Raw genomic sequence first — 21523 nt, 5'->3', positions numbered from 1 at the left:
TCCTTATTTTCTTATTTTTTTTATGATATCGAAGAAGATATATACATATACAACTATTTTCTATTGTGATATGCAATATTTTCTACAACCGTTCTATATTAACGGAGAAATAAGTAAAAATGCACGTCTAAATGACGAATTGAGTGAACCTTGCCTCGAAATTGTTTAATTTCTCGTTAAATTGTTCACATTGTACGGAAAGAAAGATACGGGATGATAGATACTGACACGGAGATTGCAAACCTTGTCATTATAAACACCTCAATACTTGTATTTCTGAGTATGGAACGAAAGAAATGGGTCATGTCAAAATGGAAATGGCCGGTTTCGTCAATGTTTACCACCCGGTTTGGTCATAGATTTTACAATGCATAACCCGGTTTGGTCAACTAAAAAAAAATCATAATCGCATTGCATTATAATTGATAATTTAACTTCAGTGTTAAAAAGGAGTTTTGTGACCGGGTCGTTGGAAAACAAGTTCTTTCACATACGGCTTTTTATATGATTAATCTCAGATTCAAATAAATAATAAGCAAACACTAGAATTCCTACTCTTATCATGAGAACACAAATAATTTTAATTTTACTTTGCATTCAAAAATTTATAACAGCAGAATAGATAGGAATGAAGGTTATAACGCAAATTGAGATTAAAGCTCTCAAATATGCGTTTTCTATATGAATTATGTTTTAATAATTAGAATGTGTTCATGTCCGCCTGACATGATTCATTAGACCTCGACTTAAATAGTTCCATAAACAATTGGTTTAGTTTCTCTGACCATTTTTTTTTATCTTACAGACCTTCATCATAAATTGAATTGCGATCATTTTAAGCATTTGTGACATATCAGTGCGTACACTTAAATAATTAATATGTCTTAATTTTTTTTTATTGAAAAAAAAACCGCCAGTGAAGTTGTTTGCTATGTCCGATCAAGTTATCCGGTTCGTGAAATTTGAAATTTTCAGTTGTTACACATTTTTTTTTTAAATTCAAGAACGGTGTAATTTTGTTTGGAAATCTTTGTTGTTTTTAGCTCGCTTGACCCAACAGGAAAAGTTGTTTTTTTTCATCACTTGGCACGGCTTACTCTCATTTCGCCTCAGCTGTCAAAATAATCATATAAAATTAATCCCAGTTTGCCTTAGGGAGCTACCATTTGATTTTTATGGGGGGAGGGGGGGGGGGGGGGCTAGGATGAAAAATTGTGTCCTGCCTTTTTTTTATTTGTAATCTCTGTCCTGCCTTTTTATTTTTCAGTCTATTCGGTCCTGCCTTTTTTTTCTTAGCTTATCCTGACTTTTTTACAACAATTGTCATCCTGACTTTTTTTTTGCCAAGTTACTCATCCTGCCTTTTTTTTAACTCAAAATCCTGTCCTGCCTTTTTTTCAAATTTCATCCTAGACCCCCATAAAAATCAAATGGTAGCTCCCTTAGTACAAAAAGCTGTCGACTGTCGTTCATTATCTTTCAATACAATTTTTTACATAAATTTTCACATCTAAAATTACTAGGCTGCATTTAACAAACCTTATTTAAAATCATATGTCTTTTTTAATTATAATTAGGGTATCTAGTTTTAAAAAGTTTACTGTGACCCCGCTTGTCAACCAGGATGGCCGTCATGGCTAAGAAATAAACAAAAGGGGCATGCAAGTGCATGATGTCAAATATTTAAACACAGCCGTAGACATAGACAATTCGAAAGGGCCAAGTGGTTATCTTCAAAATGTTGAGCTCTACCATTTGTCCATTTACTATAAAATTCTCATATTAGTTCTTAAAGGAGTTATTGCATTGCCCTTAAATGACGAATTTGAAGTTCTTTTTATCAATTTCTATCTATTATTTTCAAACATATATATAAAAGTCATATAGCAAAAATGACTTTTTGTCAATTTTTTTCTCCAATTTATTTATATTGTAGTCCTGTAGTGTTGAGTTGTCATCTTAATGTTATATTTCACATGGCTATAAAAGGGGAGGTTTGGCATGCCACAAAACCAGGTTCAACCCGCCATTTTTTTCTTTAAAAATGTCCTGTACCAAGTCAGGAATATGGCCATTGTTATATTATAGTTCGTTTCGGTATGTATTACATTTTAACGTTGCGTCGTTTGTTTTCTCTTATTTTTGAGTGTAAATTCACATTGCGATAAGACGTGTCACGGTACTTGTCTATCCCAAATTCATGTATTTGGTTTTGATGTTATATTTGTTATTCTCGTGGGATTTTGTATGTTGCTTGGTCCGTTTCTGTGTGTGTTACATTGTAGTGTTGTGTCGTTGTTCTCCTCTTATATTTAATGCGTTTCCCTCAGTTTTAGTTTGTTACCCCGATTTTGTTTTTTGTCCATGGATTTATGAGTTTGAACATCGGTATACTACTGTTGCCTTTATTTAGGAAGTCAATAAGATATACAAATAAATCGACTTGGCCGATATCCTAATAAAACTTATTGACCTTTAATTAAGAGGGTTTTTTTCAATTTCATTGCGTTTTTACACGCCCGTCACAATTTTGACGACTTATTAATGTATACATCCGTCCGTCCGTCTGTCCTTCCTTCCATCCGTCCGTCCGTCCGTCCGTCCGTTCCTCCATCTATCAGTCATTCCGTCCGTCCGTCCGTCCGTCCGTCCGTCCGTCTATCTATCTGTCTATCCTTCTGTCCAGCGTAAACATGTCGCACCGTAACTTGAGAACAGCTATATAAATCAAGTTTTCATGAAACTTATTTCTAGAAATGGTCAAACGATCTGTAAACCTTTTAGTGAAAATCAAATTAAATCTTTTTGAGTTACAGGACTCACGGTAAGTAAAATAGGAGTGTGTTTTTTTAACATGTCGCGCCATATCTCAAAACGATTTATCATAATTGCATCAAACTTTACACACTTCTTAGTAATATAAATCTTAATTTCTGCATACTTTTTGGTGATGTTTTGAATTTTGTTTATTAAGCGTTATTTAGTTTTTTTTGTAAAACAAAAGGAGGGGGTCACATATTGCGATGTATCTCAAAACCTATATAAAAAAATATCATAATGTTAATGTTAAAACAAGTTGCTTTCTTTAAAGAAAGAAAAGCAAAAAAGGAACCTAAGACCGCTGACTGCCGGGTCACCAAAAGATTGTTGCTGAATTTGTGGTTGCTTTTAAATTGAAATAATTGACTATGAATAGAAGAAGCCAGTTGAACGTATATATTTACAGCTTCTATTTGAATAGTTATTTTAAAGCTCGACTTTATATATTACTTTGGAATGTACATATTTTTTCCGATTATAACCCATTGGCAAATCCTAATTTCTACTAATCGGATGACTTATGCAAATTGCACAAACCTATCGCAATATAAATTTATGCACTCAGTTTGCTTTATAATCTGGAATTCTGGATGCATTTATTTTATCTATCACATCTTTATATTTTGTTTCCTAAATGAATGTCTTTATATTCTCAACTCGTATTTGAAGCTGTCTTTACTCATGGTATAGATGTTGTATGCGGTTAAACCTGTGGCATGCTATTGATTTGGACCTCTTATGAAGAGACTTATTTTGGTCTCATAAAACATCTCAAATTTTACGGATTTCCTGATTTTACTTAAATCAATTCAAACATTATGTATACAGAGAAACTTAGTTTTGCCAAAGAATTTCTTAATTCAGAAGTTTGTGAATACCTGTACACACTTTCAAAATAACCAATTTATATAAAAAGGTATGTAGATATAAAAAAAAACCACCAGACACGAGTTAAGTCTACAAAAAAAGCATCAGTAACACTCGAATGAAAAAAATTTAAAAGGCTAAATACATTACAAAGTTAAGGAATCTATTCGTTGGGTAGACAATGCTCAGCTTTTTGAAATGGTCAAAGTTTATAATAGGACAGTGACTCAAAAAAGGAACAAAAGAGAAACAACTCAAGGTCAGAATACCGTTAGTAATGATGACCGTGCTTGAAAGTCATATGTAAAGCTCTTTCTGCCGTGTCCCGAATTTAGATAACAAAAACGAAAATAAGTTTCCACGAGTGAATTTAATAGTATTGCATGTTAGTAGTATTTTAGCACACGAAATAGTAGACAGAAAGCATCTCACTGATACCTGAGACTACTATGTGTTATAGTAGTCTCAGCTGATACTCAGGAAAAGAATACGCATTTGCGTCATCACATATCTTAATCTAAATTAATAGTTGAAATCGAATGTCAAACGGCTTTCATAAAATGTTTTGACTCCGGATGCATTGACATTTTATCCGGAATTTTTGAGAACGCAAACCGATAGTGTGCTTTTGAAAAATCTATAATGTGAATAAATCAAGACGTGTATAGGGAAAACGGTAGTATTTAATTTTCCCAGCATTAGGTTGGCCTTTTGTGTACCCAAGGCAGGTGAAGGTAGTCAAATGAGGGTGGTAAAGGGGGGGTACTGAACACGGAAACACGTGAAATAAAAATCGCAAAAACGTAGCACGAAAAATAAAAATCGGGAAAAACGAAGCACGAGAAATAAAATCGTAAAAATTTATTAAGAAAAAAATTCGTCAGGGTTCCACGGAACCCAGTGTCTCGCCTACTTTTGCTGTTAATCGCAGACTCAACAAAAATGAGGGAAAACATCAATAAAAATTTCCCTCTTGATACTACTGTCTTTTGATTGAAAGAAGCTTCCAAGTTTGGTAAAAAATCCAGGATAGTTTATGAATCTAATAAATGTTTTATAAACTTTACTGCAGACTGTATTTAATGTTAACTGGAAGAAAAACTAAGTCCATTTATAAGTGAAATACGGAAAAAGTGATTTTTTATTACAAAATTTACTTCTGAATAATATCTTATGATCAGAAACAAGCTTTTGTCTAAGTTTGGTAGAAATCCAGGATAGTTTAAGAACATTATAAAAATTTTAAAAACTTAAACCACAGAGTGAATGTAATGTTTCCTCGCAGAAAAACTAAGTCCATTTATAAGTAAAATACGGAAAAATGGAAATTTATTTTTACAAAATTTACTTCTGGATACTATCTTATGATCATAAACAAGCTTCTGCCCAAGTTTGGTAGAAATTCAGTATAGTTTAAGAAAGTTATTAAAATTTCAAAAACTTTAACCACAGAGTGAATATTTGTGGACGCCGCCGCCGCCGACGACGACGGAATGTAGGATCGCTAAGTCTCGCTTTTTCGACTAAAGTCGAAGGCTCGACAAAAAGTACCAGCAGTTATTACTCAGCCGTTCTTGGAGATCATGTAGACAGTGTTAATGGACAAAAAGACCTTGTGGTCACCTTTAAGCGTCTGCTACTTGCATCTGATTTGAAAAAATATTATTATGATGGACTTTATTACATGTACAGCATACATATACAATAGAAAGTAGAATGGTAACAATATACATCAATTTCTATTATATTACACAAGTTTCAAAAGGTACTATAACTCACTGACTTTGAGTTAGTTCCAACAGAGACATATAATACAATTTCTCTGGTTCCAATTTACTTTTTAATCAAATGCGGAATAAGGCAAGCACCAGAAATTATGAGCACCGACACGAAACACGGAAAATAAATAAGGGGAAATACGAAGCACGCACATCGAACCAAACACGAGAAAACGAGAAATAAAACAATTAAACACGAAAACACGTGAAATAAAAAGGCCGAAAACGTTGCACGAAAATAACCCTTTACCACCCTCTCAAATTAGGAGCGCTGTGATTGGATGTACAATATATTTTGTATTTATCTATGAATAACTGCAGTATGTATATTTACAATATAAATTTTGAAACCTATTGAAATATTTTCTAGAGAATTATTCCAAAAGACTTGCAAAATTTCATAAATTTGGTGCAAAATGACGGTGGGCATGGATAACATAAACAAGCTCCGTTGGAAGTTGGTCATGATACTATTTGGCTTTAATTTTTAAAACACATGAATAAAGTACTAACACAACATACAACTGTTTTATCCAGGTTTTTATCTTAAAAAGTGGTAAATTTAGAAAATGTTAATATTGTCGCCTATGGCAGAATACATAGTACCGTTTTCCCTATACTGAAGATAGCAAGGGAAATCAAAGTCACTCAGACTTCAATTCTTTTATACTATTTTGAAGCTTTTGATTAGTACATTTGATTTTTATCACAAAGAATAGAAATTTTTCACTGAAAACAATACTGTGTTGAGAAAAGTGCTGAGTCATCATGATAGGTCAAATTGATTGGTAATGATATAAAACTTTATTCTAGGATGTCAATACTAACTATATTGTGTAAAATGTACCATATTATAGTTCTTTTGTATTTGATTTCACCTTTCGCAATGATTTTTTCAATTGGAAACACCAGAATTCAAGTCGCGACAAATATTTTTTACTGAAATGTTTGCCTTTTTTGCTGCGCGATTCCCTAAATGTATCACTTGGGTATTTCTGTAAACATAATCTATTAAAATGGGAAATTGTCTGGTTTAGTTTGTACTGTTTATGGAATTAGGTAATATTTGGTCACATTGGAAGCATTTTCAGTGTTAGAATTGTTCATCTAAGAAAAAAAGAGGCCCACTTGAGGCTAAATTTACATAGATTTTATACTCTCCTTTGTAAAGAATTGTTCACATTCTTGATAATTCATGCAGCAAATATTTCAAAAGTGCTTCATTTTGTAGTTTCTTTCTTTTATTATATCAGACATAAATAATTTTTCATTTCCTACTGTTTGAAAGGACTTTTGGTGGAAATTAATACTCCCAAGGGACATAATTCAGCTTTTTCATTGATTAATACAGGCAATAAAGGCAACTTTAAAGCTGAGTATTTTGCATATTTAATGTTTAAAGTGTCTAATATCTTTGTTTTCATCATCTCAAGACAGAATAATAGATTTTATAACAAGCTCTGAAATTTTTAACCACAATATGGCATATACTAAAGCTTGGAATGGAGATTAGTATGAAAAATCTTGAATTTGTGCATTTGTTGAAAATTTTTGATAAAATGAATACAAATTGAATGGAACTGTCCATTTTATCTGTTTAAATGGAACTATTTATCATTTTTTTTAAATAAGATAAGATATGTGTGGATACAGGTTGTTTATTAAGGCTTTTCTGAAAGAAGTAGAGAATGAGGTTAACCAGCATGTAGGGGTGGGGACATAAAATGATCTATGTTTCTTTAAGTACTGGGGACATACAAGTATTTATTATAGCCAAGGTTTTCACAATAGCCCAGTATTGCATTAATAATGACATAAGAATTCTTTATATCTTTATGTCTCAGTATAGGGAAAACGGTAGTATTTAATTTTCCCAGCATTAGGTTGGCCTTTTGTGTACCCAAGGCAGGTGAAGGAAGTCAAATTAGGAGCGCTGTGATTGGATGTACAATATATTTTGTATTTATCTATGAATAACTGCAGTATGTATATTTACAATATAAATTTTGAAACCTATTGAAATATTTTCTAGAGAATTATTCCAAAAGACTTGCAAAATTTCATAAATTTGGTGCAAAATGACGGTGGGCATGGATAACATAAACAAGCTCCGTTGGAAGTTGGTCATGATACTATTTGGCTTTAATTTTGAAAACACATTAATAAAGTACTAACACAACATACAACTGTTTTATCCAGGTTTTTATCTTAAAAAGTGGTAAATTTAGAAAATGTTAATATTGTCGCCTATGGCAGAATAAATAGTACCTTACATGCGCATGCGTCAGTGAAAATGGCAGGAAAATTTGAATTGTGAAAATTTTTATTGTTATATGGGATTTATTGCAAACAAAAGACTGTAAACCTGAATAAAATGTGTTTGTTAGTGATAAAACTACTCTGGGATGCCTAGAGGAAAGCCTAGAGGAGGAAACTATTCTGGGAATCCTAGAGGAGGAAAGAGGAAACGTCCACAACGAAATTCTAAAAAATCTGTGAATGATTCTTCGTCATCAGACCAGACGAGTTTCCTCGATAAAAGAAAATGTACGAAGGTAAATAACAATACACAGTCTTATTTGTGTTCAAATGAAAACAACTCAAGTAGTAGTTTCAATCAAAACTTTCCGATGAATAATTCCAATCAACAATACACCGGTCCAATGGCTAGTTCACCGATAGGATACCAACCTTTCCAAACATATCAACAGTACCCCCACCACCTTTAGCTCACGTAACGCCCCCGCCCAATATACAGGGGATAGAACGTACACTTCAAGAAATGTGTCAAAGGATGGCCAATATAGAAACAAAATTAACAACACTTGACAAAATAGAGTCCCGATTAAACAAAATGGAAACAAAATTTGGTTCTATGGATAACGAAATTATAGACTGTAAAAAGCGCATTAGCACATTAGAACAAAGTGCACAATTTCTGTCAAATGCACACGACGATCTAAAAGGTTTGAAATTAAAAGTAGACACTATTAACTCTGGTGTAGAATTGACGAAAAATGAAAACAAAGAGGTTCGTGATAAACTAGTGGATATTGAATCCCAAAATCTAAAGCAAAATTTAGTATGCTTTGAACTTGAGGAAGCTAGTGAAAACAATGAAGGAGCTAAGGGGGGTGCAACGGGATCAACATATAATGAAAACTGTGTAAACAAAATTTTGGAATTCTGTGAAAACCAACTGAAAATAGAAAACGCAAAAGACAAGATAACCTTGGAAAAAGCGTATCGCTTAGGAAAAAGGAAAGATGGAGCAGCCAAACCAAGACCAATTGTGGTGAAATTTAGAAAATTCGAGGATCGTGAAATGATCCGCAGTGTCTCAAACCGTTTAAAAAACACCAATTATGGTATAAGCCCACAGTATCCCAAAGAGGTTCTAGAAAGACGGAAAAAACTGGTACCCATCATGCTCAAAGAAAGGAAAAAAAACAAAAAAGCTTATATTGCTGGAGACAAATTGTATGTTAATGGTGAGCTATGGAAGGAATAGGAGGTAGCGGAGAATGATTGTGCTAAAAATAGTGGTTCCTTGAAAATTTGCTTTTGGAACATATCAAAAGGGTTGATCCGGAAATTGTCAGATAGAAATTTCTTGAATTTAGTAAATAAATATGATATATTGTGTCTAAATGAATGCTGGCTTAAAATGTCCCGATGAATTTGAAATGAAAGGCTACGAAAAAGAATTTGTGTATAGAGAAAAATGTAAAGGAGGAGGTGTAGTTATTTTTTATAAGAAATGGTTAACTCCCTATACTACTGTATTGAATTGTTGTGCAGATAGTATGATCTGGTTAAAAATTGACAAAAATGTATGTTTAAATGGTTTAGATTTGTATATTTGTGCTATTTATATTCCGCCTGATAAAAATGTATTTTACCGTAAATATGATATAGATGTTTTCGATATACTGCAAGAAAATATTGAACATTATAGTACATTAGGAACTGTGGCTGTGATAGGCGACTTGAATGGACGAGTAGGTCTAAAAGCGGACAATATAGTTAATGATACATTGGATAAAGAACTGATTAACAGTATTTCTTTTATTGACTATGTAAATGATAGTTATATTTGTAATAGAAAATCTGAAGACATTAAACCTCCAAATAGTTTTGGTCAGCGTATATTGCAGTTATGCCAGTCGTCCGGTCTACGTATATGTAACGGCAGATTTGGAACAGATAGTGGGAAAATAACATTTAATAATAAAAACGGTAGTAGCGTTATTGATTATTTATTGTTTACACAAAGTGAAATGTTTAAATGTTTAAAATCTTTTTATGTTGAACCATTTAATATGTATTCATGTCATGCTCCAATAGTAGTTGAATTGTACCTTAAGGGTAATAATCAGTCTTACGGTCAATGTCATTGTAATAAAACTAAGTTCAATATATTTAACTGGAATGAAGGGTCAGAAGATGATATCAGAAGTAAATTGATACTCAACACACAAAAGTTTGATGATCTACTGGTAAATTTTGACGAAAACAGCGATATAGATACGTGTGTAGAAAGACTTAAAAATCTTTTAACTGATATATATGAACAGTATACGAAATCTGAAGTAACATACAAAGAACAGTGTGAATTTTGTGAAAATGGCGATAAAGTTTATAAATCTAATGCGGACAAGCCTTGGTTTACCGATGAATGCAAAACATTATACATACAATATCAAAATGCATTAGACAGTTTTAACAAATACCGCTCGGATGAAAACAGAATTAACTTTAACCTTTCAAAGCAAAAGTATAAGTGCTGCGAAACAAGACTTAAAAGACATTATAAGAACCAACGAGGAAATATGCTGTCGTCACTAAGGAAGAAAAATCCGAAACGTTTCTATAAGAATTTTAAAAAACGTAAAAAGCGCATTAAAAATAACATTTCATTGGACCAATTCGAGGAACATTTTCAAAAACTTATGTCTAAACCGCCCGAAGTGAATGTTGGAACGAGTGATACTCCGGAAACAGTTTTTGAGGAACTTGATCTTCCGTTTACAGAAAAAGAACTGGATTCGTGCATCAAAAAACTAAAAAGAGACAAGTCGACTGGTTATGATGATATAATGAATGAGTATATACTGTTTGGTAAAACTTTATTGAAACCTGTACTTTGCAAACTGTTCAACAATATTTTATGTGCTGGAAATTTTCCTGAAATATGGGTGAAATGTATTTTAATTCCAATTTTTAAGAAAGGAAATCCTGACGATCCTGGAAACTACAGAGGTATTTCGTTGGTGTCCCATTTAGGAAAACTATTTACGTCGTTGATTAATTCAAGACTTATAACATGGTGCAAGATTAACAACACTCTGACAGATGCACAATTTGGATTCCGTCCTGGATACGGCACTTCTGATGCCATCTTCTGTCTTCATTCCCTGATTTCTAAGTCATTAAGAAAAGGTAAACGCTTATATTGCTGTTTTATCGATTATATTAAAGCGTTTGATAGTGTTTTTCATGTAAAATTGTGGTTGAGATTAGTTAGATGTGGCGTTACTGGTAAACTTCTTACTGTAATTAAATCTATGTATTCTAAATTGAAAACTAGTATAAAGTGTAATGGAAAAATTTCAGATTTTTTTAATTGTAATACTGGCTTGATGCAAGGGGAATCTTTATCCCCTTTATTATACTCGTTGTATGTCAATGATATGGAAGTAGAGCTAATCAGTAATGGCTGTCAGTCATATGAATTGAAATCCTTAAATTTATTTTTACTTATGTATGCAGACGACACTGTTTTATTTAGTGAGAACATAGATGATCTGCAAAATATGATAAATACTGTAAACTCTTCTGCAGAGGAATATGGTTTATATATTAATATGTCTAAAACTAAAGTGGTCGTGTTTAGAAATAGAGGTAGTGTAAAAAGTCAAGAAAAATGGTTTTTGAATAACAACCAAATAGATATATGTGATAGTTTTGTATATTTGGGTATTCTTTTTAACTATAATGGCAGTTTTTTACATACACAAAAAATGTTAGCCAATCAAGGAAGAAAAGCTGTTTTTGCTTTATGTAGTAAAATTGTAGATGAATATTATAACTGTGAAACGTTACTGTCCTTATTTGATACTTATGTATCTAGTATACTTAATTATAGCTGTGAAGTGTGGGGTAATCATAAAGCTGATGATATAGAGAAAGTACATTTATATTTTTTAAAACGAATTCTAAAGGTTAGAAAAACTGCTGTAAATAACATGGTTTACTGTGAATTGGGACGTTATCCAATGTATTATGAAAGACAAAGAAGACTGATTCAGTTTTGGTTTAAATTATTAAATACTGATAACTGTATACTTAAAGCATGTTATGAAGATATGTTGGAGAGTTCATTTAAAAAACCCAATGACAAATCGAATTGGGCATGTTCAGTCAAAGATATTTTATGTAGATATGGTTTTCATGATGTATGGCTAAAACAAAGCGTAAATAATGTTGATATATTCATACACGAGTTAAAACAAAGAATGAAAGATACCTTTATTGCTGATGCTAATGCTTTTTTTAATAATTCATCAAAATGTATACTTTATAGATATATATATGACACAGATATACTGCAATTTTATTTAGATAGACCTGTTAATCAAATATATAAACCTTTTATATGTAAATATCGTATATCCGCCCATAGCCTCAACATAGAAACTGGCAGATATTACAATGTAGATAGAGAAAATAGATTATGTACTATGTGCAATAACAATATTGTAGAAGATGAATACCATGTTGTTCTAGAATGTAATAGATATAGTGATGTAAGAAAACTATACATTAAGAAATATTATTGGCAATATCCATCCACTTTTAAACTTATACAGTTGTTATCAGTTCACAATGTGAAAGAACTTAATAATTTAGGTAAATTTTTGTTTAATATTGAAAAAATTCGTAATATGTAGTTGTATTAATTATTTATCATATGAATTTATTTTCATTCTCCGCCATACATATATTGTGTATAATTATTGTATTTATATTTCACTGATACAAAATATTGTAAAATTGTATATTCTATAAGCTGTATTGCTTTTGAATAAAGTATTATTATTCTTATTCTTCCCTATACTGAAGATAGCAAGGGAAATCAAAGTCACTCAGACTTCAATTCTTTTATACTATTTTGAAGCTTTTGATTAGTGCATTTGATTTTTATCACAAAGAATAGAAATTTTTCACTGAAAACAATACTGTGTTGAGAAAAGTGCTGAGTCATCATGATAGGTCAAATTGATTGGTAATGATATAAAACTTTATTCCATGATGTCAATACTAACTATATTGTGTAAAATGTACCATATTATAGTTCTTTTGTATTTGATTTCACCTTTCGCATTGATTTTTTCAATTGGAAACACCAGAATTCAAGTCGCGACAAATATTTTTTACTGAAATGTTTGCCTTTTTTGCTGCGCGATTCCCTAAATGTATCACTTGGGTATTTCTGTAAACATAATCTATTAAAATGGGAAATTGTCTGGTTTAGTTTGTACTGTTTATGGAATTAGGCAATATTTGGTCACATTGGAAGCATTTTCAGTGTTAGAATTGTTCATCTAAGAAAAAAAGAGGCCCACTTGAGGCTAAATTTACATAGATTTTATACTCTCCTGTGTAAAGAATTGTTCACATTCTTGATAATTCATGCAGCAAATATTTCAAAAGTGCTTCATTTTGTAGTTTCTTTCTTTTATTATATCAGAAATAAATAATTTTTCATTGCGTAAACCCCTGAGGGTTTACGCAGTATATATTGGACGAGTGATGTAGTCTTTCGGAACACCGGGTGTTAGTCGGAACACCTCTGGTCTTTCTATGACCACCTTTCAAATACATGCGCAATAGCTATGACCGCCTTTCAAATGCATGCGCAATAGCTTACAAATCTGTTGAATATGCATTAGCATCTTAAGTTGCTATAGAGATATTTTACGTATGATCTGAAATTTATTATGATATAATATTTACTTGCACACGATTACAAGCTGCTAATATTAACCTACATGCGTAGTATTTTAATTAGTCAAACGATGTAACCAGCTGTGTTTAGATATGAGATAAGATTTCATGTAAACAATGCGCTTTATATTCTGAACGAGAATAATTAAAAATAAAATCTTTAGAAAGAGTTTTAGTAGCATTTTATTTTAGATTTTACGTTTAGTGAAGATGTACATGTTGTAAAAAGCAAGCTATTTATTTTTTTATACTGAAATTAAAGGGAAGTCTTTCTTGCATATGATTAAATTACAGTTATTTTTTTTTGTTAAATATTGCAACTTTAATAAAAAAAATGGTTATTAAAAATAAAATTAAATAGATATTGAATATGAAAAAATAAAATATTTTGAACGAGAACAATTAAAAATAATATCTTTAAAAAAAGTATTAGCACTTTTTGAAATTTTACGTCTAGGATAGACCAAGGACATGGAAATATAATCATAAATACGTGCCTCAAATAGGTGTAAAAACGAGGATTTAAAAAAAAAATCGTTTATTGAAAATAACGTTAAAATTAATTATGAAAGTTATGTCCGTATTTATTTTCATTAATATTGCAAATTTAAAGTTATTTTCTTTGTTTAAATATTGCAACATTATTTACTTTTTTTAATAACCTCTGAATCCTTTTCGTCATTAAAATGCGACTGATAAGTATAGATATTCAATATGAAGGGGGAAAAAATAACCGTGACTGAAATCTAAATCTAAAATTTATTTTAAAAAAATACACATTTGACCATGCAGATGTAAGAAATGATACTTCAAGCAATGAAACAACGAATTAAATGTGCCACTTTAATTACGACTGATAACCTAAAAATGAATCATGCATGCATTTTTGGCAGACTTAACCAGGTCGGCGATCAGATATCGAATATAAAAAAAGAAGATATCGGGTTTGGTGTCAATGAGACAACTATCTGCAAGAAACCTAAATAACACAGAAATACAAACTATGGGTCACCGTACGGCCTTCAACAACAGGCAAAGCACGTACCGCATAGTCGGCTATAAAAGGCCCCGAAATGACAATGTAAAACAATCAGTCAAAAAAGAAAATTAACAAAGTCCGTATCATCGTATGCGTAACTTAGTTGCTCACCAGAGGAACTTTACGCAAGCGTTTAAACACGCGTTCCATAAGTTTGAAGTACGTCGAAATGCAAAGGTATACGCTTGGTGAACGCTTTTACTCCAGGAAAATTTTAATGGAACATAAAAAAAATCATTCAGCTCAAGCGTTTGTCAAACGTATATACATGTACCTGTAAACTGCACGCACATAATATACACGCTACACGAGCGTTGAAAACGCTACAGATAAGTTTTAGACACGTTAAGAGCACATTGCATACAAAAATACTCGTCGCCTTAGGTAGCAATACACAGTTAGAAGTTTAGTTTCGCATTATGGCCCCTGTGAATTTTTTAAATATGAAAGTTTTTGTACAATAAAATTGATTTTTAGATAATTGAAGAATAATATAGCCTTCTTAGTGGGTTTATATGAACATTTAGATTGATTTTAACATGTTTTATAGGCCATTTCTATGATTGACAGTCCGTATTTTCCTATCCGTACCGTTCATAGGTCCATAAATTATTGTAGTGTTTATCAACAAAGATTTTGCGCTCGATCTTTTCAATTCAATTTTATGGAAAAACAAGCAGGAAAGCATATGATTTTTTTTGGACCACTTGATAGATATAAACCTATGGAATCAGGAAAGGTACCACTGTAATTCATTGAAATTTTCCTTTAGACCAAATTTTGGAGACTTTTGTGACATGTTCACCCCCCTTTTTTGCTATATTTTGTATCTAAGAAATGCAGAATGTTGCCATGGTTACACCCAAAAGGGATTATATTTCACCCTTATGACCATTAGAAATCAAATATATGGAAGATTTTCTTTCTACAAGTATATACATGCATAACACACATATAAAGCCTTCTTTGTTAGACAGGAGGGGAAAAAGGGTGTTTAAAAATTATGAGTGTCAATTTTAAGTTTTTTTCCTAACTGTGTATTGCTACCTTAAAGCTTTCATTTAGGAAAAGAAGTCCGATACGGGTGAAACTTCATCAAACCTACAGAAGATATTACACCCTCTCTAACCATGCAACATGGGACTAGACATAGAAGTACAGGAACTACTCACATTAGTTTGAGCTGTACAAGATCTACAAAAATATCCCGCCTGCCTCAAAGGTGCATATAGGATCGACCATGGTCCAGCACTAATGATACAAATACCAACCAGAGTTACAATGACGTGGTATTAAGTCTTTAAAGGCCACCGAGCGGCCTCCAAAAATGAAAAAAACCCTACTATTTAGTGGGCTATTAAATGCCCCGACCATTAAGATTTAAAAACAAAAATCAAACAAAACTAAATAGCCTTATTGATAACAAAATAATTTACGAAAACAACTTGACCGACATGAATTATGAACAACAACTGTAAAATATCAGTTGCAATTCGCGTCCCTAAAATTATGGGTACGGTGCACAATAATCACTTACATAAAAACAATAGACACAAATCACTGAAATAATCGCACTTACCGAAAGCTATTTCAAAGCTAGTGAACATGTAGACGAACCAGTGGACATAGACGGACTGGTAAACATGTAAACAGACGGGCGAATGTGACAGACTTATTGACAAACATTCACATATAGACAGACCTGCAGTTGGGAAATTATGTAGGAAGACCAGGAGAAACGCTAAGGTATGCTTTACGCACACCCAATACACGCTTTAAGCTCGTTGTGCACACGATACAGATATGATTGACAGGTTGAATGCATCAAAATTACTAGCGTTTTGGTAGCGTGCATGATTTTTTTTACCTCGGCCGACGTACGTCGGATCTATACGTTGATGTGTGAAGCCGGTATTACATTATTTAAACCACTAAACAGGCAATGTCAGTTTCTAATTCTTATGCACAACAAAAGTAATATAAGACAATACATCTTTATTAAACAATTATCTAATATATATATAATGCCAAACAAGCATTTGGGTTTACGATTGCATTTCTTTTTTTAAAGAAAGCAACTTGTTTCCTACTGTTTGAAAGGACTTTTGGTGGAAATTAATACTCCCAAGGGACATAATTCAGCTTTTTCATTGATTAATACAGGCAACAAAGGCAACTTTAAAGCTGAGTATTTTGCATATTTAATGTTTAAAGTGTCTAATATCTTTGTTTTCATCATCTCAAGACAGAATAATAGATTTTATAACAAGCTCTGAAATTTTTAACCACAATATGGCATATACTAAAGCATGGAATGGAGATTAGTATGAAAAATCTTGAATTTGTGCATTTGTTGTAAATTTTTGATAAAATGAATACAAATTGAATGGAACTGTCCATTTTATCTGTTTAAATGGAACTATTTATCATTCTTTTTAAATAGGATAAGATATGATTGGATACAGGTTGTTTATTAAGGCTTTTCTGAAAGAAGTAGAGAATGAGGTAAACCAGCATGTAGGGGTGGGGACATTAAATGATCTATGTTTCTTTAAGTACTGGGGACAAACAAGTATTTATTATAGCCAAGGTTTTCACAATAGCCCAGTATTGCATTAATAATGTCATAAGAATTCTCTATATCTTTATGTCACAGTATAGGGAAAAAGGTAGTATTTAATTTTCCCAGCATTAGGTTGGCCTTTTGTGTACCCAAGGCAGGTGAAGGAAGTTAAATTAGGAGCGCTGTGATTGGATGTACAATATATTTTGTATTTATCTATGAATAACTGCAGTATGTATATTTACAATATAAATTTTGAAACCTATTGAAATATTTTCTAGAGAATTATTCCAAAAGACTTGCAAAATTTCATAAATTTGGTGCAAAATTACGGTGGACATGGATAACATAAACAAGCTCCGTTGGAAGTTGGTCATGATACTATTTGGCTTTAATTTTTAAAACACATTAATAAAGTACTAACACAACATACAACTGTTTTATCCAGGTTTTTATCTTAAAAAGTGGTAAATTTAGAAAATGTTAATATTGTCGCCTATGGCAGAATAAATAGTACCGTTTTCCCTATACTGAAGATAGCAAGGGAAATCAAAGTCACTCAGACTTCAATTCTTTTATACTATTTTGAAGCTTTTGATTAGTACATTTGATTTTTATCACAAAGAATAGAAATTTTTCACTGAAAACAATACTGTGTTGAGAAAAGTGCTGAGTCATCATGATAGGTCAAATTGATTGGTAATGATATAAAACTTTATTCTAGGATGTCAATACTAACTATATTGTGTAAAATGTACCATATTATAGTTCTTTTGTATTTGATTTCACCTTTCGCAATGATTTTTTCAATTGGAAACACCAGAATTCAAGTCGCGACAAATATTTTTTACTGGAATGTTTGCCTTTTTTGCTGCGCGATTCCGTAAATGTATCACTTGGGTATTTCTGTAAACTTTATCTATTAAAATGGGAAATTGTCTGGTTTAGTTTGTAATGTTTATGGAATTAGGCAATATTTGGTCACATTGGAAGCATTTTCAGTGTTAGAATTGTTCATCTAAGAAAAAAAGAGGCCCACTTGAGGCTAAATTTACATAGATTTTATACTCTCCTGTGTAAAGAATTGTTCACATTCTTGATAATTCATGCAGCAAATATTTCAAAAGTGCTTCATTTTGTAGTTTCTTTCTTTTATTATATCAGACATAAATAATTTTTCATTTCCTACTGTTTGAAAGGACTTTTGGTGGAAATTAATACTCCCAAGGGACATAATTCAGCTTTTTCATTGATTAATACAGGCAACAAAGGCAACTTTAAAGCTGAGTATTTTGCATATTTAATGTTTAAAGTGTCTAATATCTTTGTTTTCATCATTTCAAGACAGAATAATAGATTTTATAACAAGCTCTGAAATTTTTAACCACAATATGGCATATACTAAAGCATGGAATGGAGATTAGTATGAAAAATCTTGAATTTGTGCATTTGTTGTAAATTTTTGATAAAATGAATACAAATTGAATGGAACTGTCCATTTTATCTGTTTAAATGGAACTATTTATCATTCTTTTTAAATAAGATAAGATATGATTGGATACAGGTTGTTTATTAAGGCTTTTCTGAAATAAGTAGAGAATGAGGTAAACCAGCATGTAGGGGTGGGGACATAAAATGATCTATGTTTCTTTAAGTACTGGGGACATACAAGTATTTATTATAGCCAAGGTTTTCACAATAGCCCAGTATTGCATTAATAATGTCATAAGAATTCTTTATATCTTTATGTCACAGTATACTGAAGATAGCAAGGGAAATCAAAGTCACTCAGACTTCAATTCTTTGATACTATTTTGAAGCTTTTGATGAGTACATTTGATTTTTATCACAAAGAATAGAAATTTTTCACTGAAAACAATACTGTGTTGAGAAAAGTGCTGAGTCATCATGATAGGTCAAATTGATTGGTAATGATATAAAACTTTATTCTAGGATGTCAATACTAACTATATTGTGTAAAATGTACCATATTATAGTTCTTTTGTATTTGATTTCACCTTTCGCAATGATTTTTTCAATTGGAAACACCAGAATTCAAGTCGCGACAAATATTTTTTACTGAAATGTTTGCCTTTTTTGCTGCGCGATTCCCTAAATGTATCACTTGGGTATTTCTGTAAACATAATCTATTAAAATGGGAAATTGTCTGGTTTAGTTTGTACTGTTTATGGAATTAGGCAATATTTGGTCACATTGGAAGCATTTTCAGTGTTAGAATTGTTCATCTAAGAAAAAAAGAGGCCCACTTGAGGCTAAATTTACATAGATTTTATACTCTCCTGTGTAAAGAATTGTTCACATTCTTGATAATTCATGCAGCAAATATTTCAAAAGTGCTTCATTTTGTAGTTTCTTTCTTTTATTATATCAGACATAAATAATTTTTCATTTCCTACTGTTTGAAAGGACTTTTGGTGGAAATTAATACTCCCAAGGGACATAACACTACACGAAAACCCGGATTTAAAGAGGTATGCAAATGTAAATGTATTCAGAGACCGACATTTACATATATTTATAAACCGCTGCATTTAGTTTATCTTGTCTTTACATGTTGTAAATATTAATATTTCTTGTGCTATACCCTCCTATGGGCGGTTATGAGAGACCGCGGTTTATAAAATATATTAACACCTAATCAAACCATTTTGCAGTTAAGAATTTATATATATTTATGACCGTCGCAAAACTTTTGCAAACTTATGTATTTGTATACCTCTGCAAATGGAAATCTTTGTCATGTATTTTTCTATGATGTAAATTTATCCGCAAATGTGTTTCTTTGTCTAGGTAGCAAAGCATCATCATTCAAATGATTTTATATGGGTTATAAAGTGTAAGGTGCATCTACATTTTCCTGGTATGTAAACCAATTCAAAACAAGAACTTTATAGAGGGGGATAAAGCATCATTTCCTTTAATCTACAGAGACCTGTCAAATGTATTGTAAAGGAATATTTTTGTTAGTCTTTATTGTCGGCTGAAATGTATGTCAAATCAGAACATATCAAAGCCTTTGAACATATTCCGAAATGTATGGTAAATACATAGATTTGCAGACAATTTGTTTAACTGAGAAATATGGTCAAATGATAATACAAGTTGCTTTCTTTAAAAAAAGAAATGCAATCGTAAACCCAAATGCTTGTTTGGCATTATATATATATTAGATAATTGTTTAATAAAGATGTATTGTCTTATATTACTTTTGTTGTGCATAAGAATTAGAAACTGACATTGCCTGTTTAGTGGTTTAAATAATGTAATACCGGCTTCACACATCAACCCTTTCAAGAATCCGGAGAATGTGGATGCTTTATCCTCTTTGCATGACAAATATGTCGTTGTTCCAGCAGATAAAGCCTCCAATAATATTGTCTTCATATGTAAAAAACATTATTTGCAATGTCTCACTACAGAGCTTGGAATTGATAAAACTACTGGTAATCCTACATATTCTTTAACATCATTTACCAAGGACGAAATTTTACAAAATCATAAATCTGTCCTTCTTTCTTTTGGTATCAACATCAAAGAAAACGAAGAAAACTTGCCTTCATTATACTGGATACCCAAATTACACAAAACTCCATATAAAGAACGATACATAGCTGGGTCTTCAAAATGTTCAACCAAACATCTTTCTAAAGTACTGACTACTATTCTTTCGACAGTTAAAGATGGGCTTCAAAAATATTGTGAGGAGATATATTCTACCAGTGGTGTTAACCAGATGTGGATTCTCAAAAATTCGAAAGATCTACTGCTTAACCTTCAATCACAATCTTTGCAATTTTGCAGCAACATAAAAACTTTTGATTTTTCTACGCTATATACTACTATTCCCCATGCTCAGTTGAAAGATCGACTACACCATCTCATAAAACAGAGCTTTTTCTATAAAAATGGAAATCGTAGATACAAATTTCTTTTTTTGGGTTACAATAATTCATATTTTGTGAAAAATCACACTGAATCTCCCAGAAAATATACAGAAGATGATATTATCAAAATGCTGGACTTTTTGATCGACAATATATTTGTTGAGTTTGGAGGATTTATATTTCAACAGACAGTCGGTATTCCAATGGGTACTAATTGTGCACCCCTGCTGGCTGATTTGTTTTTGTACTCGTATGAAGCAGAATTCATTCAGAACCTTCTAAAAGACAAAAAGAAAAAGCACCTTGCGAAATTCTTTAATTTTACTTTCAGATATATTGATGATGTTCTATCATTGAATAACCCATATTTCAGCCAATACTTACATCTCATATATCCAAGTGAACTTGAAATTAAGGATACCACTGATACTAGAAGGACTGCTTCATACCTTGATCTTTTCCTCAATATTGACGTAGATGGACGACTTCACACGAAAATCTATGATAAACGGGACGATTTCAACTTCCCAATTATCAATT

This window comes from Mytilus galloprovincialis, chromosome 6, assembly GCF_965363235.1.
Source record: "Mytilus galloprovincialis chromosome 6, xbMytGall1.hap1.1, whole genome shotgun sequence".
Classification (NCBI taxonomy): Eukaryota; Metazoa; Mollusca; class Bivalvia; order Mytilida; family Mytilidae; genus Mytilus; species Mytilus galloprovincialis.
Note: the sequence above shows the minus strand (reverse complement) of the source record.